Source organism: Arachis ipaensis, chromosome B08 (assembly GCF_000816755.2).
Source record: "Arachis ipaensis cultivar K30076 chromosome B08, Araip1.1, whole genome shotgun sequence".
NCBI classification, from domain to species: Eukaryota; Viridiplantae; Streptophyta; class Magnoliopsida; order Fabales; family Fabaceae; genus Arachis; species Arachis ipaensis.
The window spans coordinates 9,342,652-9,349,756 of NC_029792.2; positions in this window are offsets into that span (position 1 = coordinate 9,342,652).

Sequence of the window (7,105 nt, forward strand, 5' to 3'; positions counted from 1 at the left end):
ACGAATAATTTATAATTTTATTTTTTTGAGTTTTATATTTTAAAAAGATTGAATAATTTTTTTTATTTTCAATACAATCAAATATCTCTCTTTCTATATATGTCACTAAATAATTATTTAAAAATTTATCTCTCATACGATTATGAAGTCGATTCTTTATAATATTCATACTAGAGAAAGTTCTTTCAACTGATACAGATACTACGGATAAAACTAAAGCTAACTTCAAAAGAAGAAACACTAATAGATAAATAATATTTTTTCGAGTCTCAACCAATTTCTGAAAAATAGTACTAATCCCATTTAAGTTTAAGAATTGATCATCAGAACACACATCTAATATGAAGTTCTCAAATTGACTATCAAATGCCAAAAGTGAAGTACAAGAAAATTCTAATGGATAGAATTGAGCTAACTGGATCAACTTCTCCTTATCAAATACAAAAAATGAGTGTCTTGAATTCAGACAAGCTATACAAAGAAGCAATTCAGTATTCACCTCTGTCAAATTATTACTGAGTTTTTGAAGTTGTCTATCAACTACTTGATAGAATATCTCAACTTGAAAATGATGCAAATTTGAGATATTTTGACCTTTGCGTCTTCGTCTTCCTTGGGACACAAATATATCATCTTTTTTGGAATAGTAATATTATATTTGTCACAAAACAATGAGACTTCATCAAGTAAAAGAGACCAACTATCATCTCTTATATTTTGCAATCGTTACTTAGACACTTTAACCAACATCATAGCATTTATAATGTCTTGGTCGTTCCTTTGTAATACTTGAGATAACTCAATAAAAAAATACAAAATAATATAATATCAAATGAATAATATATATAATCAAAAGAAATCCAAGAATAATATAGATGTTGCACAACACAACTGCAGTGACAGTGAGGCACTAAGGCGCAAGCCACCAATTAATTGCAGCGAATCTCAAAAATAACTACCCCACAACATTGTTCCTCATCTTATAGCATCTTTTAATAAAAAGATCCATTGTCAAAATCATTCAAATTAATTTTCAATAGTAACAAAATGCAATATCCTAATTCAATTATATGTCAATATACATAAACATAAATCATCCAATTATTTAAATAGCACCAAATTCACAATTTGACGGATTTAATTATTCAATTATTCAAACGTAAATTACAATTCACAGTTTCACACAATATTTATCAAAATCAAATTCTTATTCCTAAATAAGATAAAATTAAATTTTACTAAACAAAATACCAAATCAAAGTAACGAAGCAAGTAAATTAGTCATTAGTGAATCTGTAAATGTACCAACTACTCGAGAAGGAGAAGCTGAAGACTGAAGAGGTGCGTGCAACCGGTGTGGCGATGCTTGAAGCAACTGAAAACTGGAGAGGCGAGTCAGAGACGCAGAAACGACGGCGAGAGACTATCACTACAAGATAAACGTTGAGTACCGTCGGATTTACAAAAAAAATTCGCTGGGAATATGTTTACCGTTACTCCGACGGTATAAACATCGCTGGTAATTATTTACTGACAGATTTTTCTTCTGGTAAATCCGATAGTAATATATTGTTAATTAATAATTAAATCAATAACTATCGACGGATTTAACTGACGGTTAATCCAACGGTCCACTTAAATTTTAAATTTTTTAAAAACCTTGTTTAAAAATTAATATATAATTCATGCATATTAAAAGCTGAATTCGAAACTTGAGGATAAAATGTTTAATGATAAAATACAAACGTAATTCATACATATTACCTGTAGTAAGTAGGATATTGATATTGCTCTGTATTTTATCATTTTAGGAACCTCTTTTTTGCAGAAACCTCAGTTTAAGAACCTTTTTGGTTTGTGTTAAGTCGCAAATGAATTCAATCTAGCTTCCTAGTGTCTATAGTTTCTAACCATATAACATTATTTAGTGGTAGTATAATAGAAAAGAATGAAATTATTAGTTTCATATATGTTAGACATGACTTCGTAATGAAATATATTCATGAAACACGTACTAAGATTTGGATTGACAACTAACAAATATGACTTTAGGTAGCAATGTTTTCATTGTATGCTATACTTGAGAATAATATATTCATCCTCATCAGTCCTCTGAATTGCAGCCTCATATCAAACCATCTCAAATAAATCACATTTAGAACTTACTTCCAAAAGTCCAGTGATAACTAATTAAAACTTATATAAAAACTCGCAAAGCAATACAAATTTTATTGAATTTAGAATTCAGGATGAAAAAGAAGTCAAGATAATGGAATCAGTCTTCTTATGAAGAACACCCTGCCCCTTTGAATTTACATGGTTTATTACCGCTGGTTGTTATCGTGCATAGAATAGTACAGTCGTATATAATTTATCTCAAAAAATATTTGGACATGAACCACTTCAAAATGATAACATGAAATGCCATAGAAAATTTGAATAATTTAGAAAAACACTTGAACATGAACTACTTCAAATGATAGCACAGACATCACCAGTCCTAAACTGAAGCTAAATAGAAACAACAATAACCAAAAAGCACCACCTAAGTTTTAAAAAAGTAAAGGAATACTAATAACTAATGGCATTTCTAACTCTTCCTGATATGATCCTCATCATTTTCAAACTGAAAATTCAATTACATAAAGAAACCAACCACACTAACCTCAACCCTAGTCAGAATTCTCAAAACCCCCAAAAATGACTTGTACTTTTCAAACGTTCAATACACCAGCAACGTTTTTAATGCAAACTCAAGTAATAAATCCTTAACAATATAGAAACAATCACTTTTATTCTTCATGATATTAGAACAATAAACATAAAATCATAATAATAAACACAATTATCAAAACAAAATTTAAAATCAGAATTATAAACAAAATTTCAAACACACAATCATCAAAATAGAATAACAAAACCTAAATCAAAATATAATTAAAAAAATCCTAAATCTAAACAAATACATAAACTAAATCTTAAAAAAAATAATAACAAGAAGGAGGAGGACAACATAACCTGAAGAGAGGAAGGAGACAGCTCCGATAAAGTGGTGGCAGCAGAGACAGCAAAGTGATGGCGACGGTGACCAACCGGCAGGGCTGCATTATTAGGATTTTTTTTTAAAATAAACTAAAAAATAATAAAAAGAAGGATGATGACAACATACCTGGCGGGAGGAAAGAGGCATCTCCGGCACACAAGGAGCAGCGGCGATAGCGGTGTAGCAGTGGCGGCGGCAACAGTGGTGGGAGCCATGAAAACGGTGGTGATAGAGCAACCAACGTGACGCAAGGAGTCCATGAAGTCTTTGAACGTTGTTGGTGGTGGCTGACATTGGTGGAGGGGCTGCCAGAGGTGGTTTGTGGGACACAATGAGAGAGAGAGAGAGAGAGAGAGGGACATTAGTTTGAAAATGTGAAGAAGACGGTTCGCGATTCGAATTTAGGGTAAGATTACCGGCGGATAAATCCGACGGTAATGCTTTGAGAATGACCAAAATGCAGCGTTGCACTAATTCGGATTACTGGCAGATTAATTCGCCGGTAAATTTGACAGTAATGATCGTGCCATTTTTTCTTTTTTTCTTTCCAATTATTACCGGCGAATTTACCGTCAAAAAATCGAATATGACGGTAATCTTTATATTCGACAAATTTATTGTCAAATCCACCAGTAAATCTGATGATAACGTCCGACGCTAAATTCGACTGTATTTAGCATTTTTCTTATAGTGGATGATGGAGTGGGCTGTGGGCGAATGGCGAGAGTGCGAGACCACAAGAGACGATGATGGAGTGGTGACAGTATCAGAGTCAACTCAGAGATAATGACGGAGTGGCGACTGACGAGAGACAAAGTGGAACGCAGAAACAAGGAGCAAGCGAGTAGGGCAAGTCAGGAGACAGCAAGCCAGCAACGTTGGTGACATCGCGATATTGACGTGGAGCGGGTCAGGAGATGGGCAGCGAGCCGACGACAATGACGCGGGGCTGGAGAGAAGAAATAAAAATTGAAAAGGGAGAGAAAGAAAAAGGTTAGGAAATACGGATTTTAGATTTGGGAGTAGAGTCAAAATTGTTTTGGGAGTAGAGACAATTAGTAATATATCATATTTAACGTTAAGTAGCTGCTATAAATAAATGTATGACATGCATATTTATAATGATGATGTATATATACTATAACAAAAATTATTTTTAGTGACAATAATATAATGGTTATTATATATCTTATTTAACTTATGTTATTACAGAATTATATATTTGTCATTAGTATTATATGTTATAATGGTAATTATATATTTTGTACGGCTATTAAAAATTTTTTTGTGGATAATTGTATCTATAATTATCGTTAAAATTTTTTAACGACAAAGTATAAAATGATTAATATATAATTACCAGTAAATATATTGACGATGATTTTTATTGTCATTAAAAACAAAATAAATAATCACTAAAAGTGATTTTTTTTTTACAATAATATATTCTGTTCGACCGAAAAAAGTAAAGAACCCAACTTTATCCGACCCAATCAACTCATTCAAAGTGTGTTCACCTGTCTAGCTAGCTAGCATATTATGATCCTTGCAAAATGCAAGTCAATACATAATGATACAAACGTAGCAAGAAAAGTAGGAAAGATATGCATGGATGTGTTAACTTGTAGCATATCCCACGTTTTCAGAACGAAGGCAATAAAAAATTTATAAAGATAGAGTAGTAGACAACAAGACAAAGACACATTTTTCTTTGTGTTGTAACTAAGGGGCATAAGCTGGGGAGAGAGCCAAGTAGAAGTAGCACGCCTCATGCAACTAGCAATATCATTAACCAAATAAATGCTACTAAGATAAAAATATCTTCCTGTGAATATAATATTTAAAATGTTAATACATATTATATTAAATTTGTAAATTTGTTAAATACATTAAATTATTTAATAATTTTTAATTAGTATCTCCATCATATATATAAAATATCTTGATGTGAGTAGATATTATCTTAATTTATTTATTAATGTAATTATTATTATATTTTATGTATGTAGTTCTTAAACCAATTTCTATAAGTATGGATTAATATTTAAAATGATCTTTGAAATTTAACTTTGATTCAATTTAGTCCTTCAATTTTTAATTGACTCAAATTGTACCTTAAAATTTTAAGTCGTTACTCAAGTTGATCCCGGTCCATTTTCGTCACTAAAAAAATGACGTGACATGATTAAACGATGTTATTTTGCTGTTTGTACCTAAATGAGATCGTTTTACTCCTCCCATCTTCTTCTTCCTCCTCCTCAATATGTGAACCTTCCACCACTCCGTTACTACCACCCCCAATCATACCTTCCCAACCCCACATGGCTCTTCCTCAATGTCTGAACTTCACATGGCTCCTCAAAAATCTATGTAACAGACATTTAATCAATTCATATTATCACAATATATTGTAATCACTAGTTAGTTGTTCTTTGCAAGTTGTTTAAGTTAGTTATAATAGATTTAGCAGTATATGCAAAGAAACTAGTAATAACAGAGGTAAGTTTCTATATATGAAACGATCCTAAATGAATAGCAACATTTCTCATTCAAATCAATTCATGAATGCTTCAGCACATGATGAAAATGAGAGATCTCTTTCTACATTACCACAAGTCGTGGACATTCTACTCCCTTTCTCTTTTCACTTCACATCAAATTTCCCATTCCCTTCATCTTTCATAATTGAGAGATTCGGTAAGATTTCTTCGAAGACCTGCAGCATCGACTTTCAGAGCTGTTCCTCATTGAAATGTGACCGGACCAGATGAAATTCCATAAAAAATCGTTCAATCTCAACATCATAAATCGCTCTAATTGCACTGATTTGACGCTCCACTGCCAGAAACACACAGGTAGAGTTTTAATGAAAATAAATATTTTATACTGATAAAAAATTTTTATACTGATTTCAAGCTCCTTGCATTGAGGTTGCTGCATTCGGATTTTAAGTTCCTTCAATTGAGTTGATTGTTTGACTATTTCTTTGATTGAGGGTGGCAGAGTTGGCAAGTTGTGATTAAGGGTAGTGGCAATGGGGTGACGGGAGGTTTAGACATTGAGAAGGAGGAAGAAAAAGAGGGGAGGAGTAAAACAACGTCGTTTAGGCGCAAACAGCAAAATAACGTCATTTAATCGTGTTACGTCATCTTTTCTATAATAAAATGAATAGAAGAGCCAATTTAAACCTTAAAATTTTAGGGTATAATTTGAGTCAATTAAAAATTAAAAGATTAAATTGAATTGAGAATCAGATTTTAGGAGTTATTTTGAGTATTAACTCCTTTAAATATCTTGTTATTCTTTTTTAATAATCTTCTTGATAAAAGTGGAAAGATTAAACAAAGAATTGCTGTGTTCTATTATTATATATATAGTGTACCGATTTCTTTTTTATTATATATACTTTTCTTAGATAAAGAGATATTTGAGACTTGAAGGAGTAATAATTGGCTTTATTTTTTCCCCAATGAATGAATACTCTATTTGCTAGCTTAAGAAAATTAAATATGTATGGAGAAACAAAATACTACTTGATAGAATATTATCATCACTTTTACTTATCCTATGAATTTAATTTAATAGGATTCGGTAAGACTAGTAGTTTAATTATTGTATGTAGCTTTGAGGTTACGTAGGAGCAAGCCATGATTCAGACGAAATTTCTGTTAACGGCATGCTACTACTAGAATCATGCACATAAAAAATAAATAAATAAGTAAAATAGGGGAAAGCTTTTCCAAAAATCCTTTTACATTTTATTCTCTTGGGAAAGGCATGAACCGCCACATGGTGTTTTAATGAGAGAAAAGAAAAATGCAAACCTAGTAGTCGAGTAGTGCCTGCATTTCACCAAACCCATATTGACTACTATTATTCCACATAAGAGAGTTAATTGAGAACCTTAGAAAAATATCTTATCAATCATGATGCCACCCAAAAAAAAAATGTTTAATATGTTAAATACTTAAATATCAATTTGAGTATCCAAATACTAATTTTTGTTGATTGTACGGACAGAAGAAAAAGAGAATCGCATTAAGTTGTTTAGGTTCTGACCTC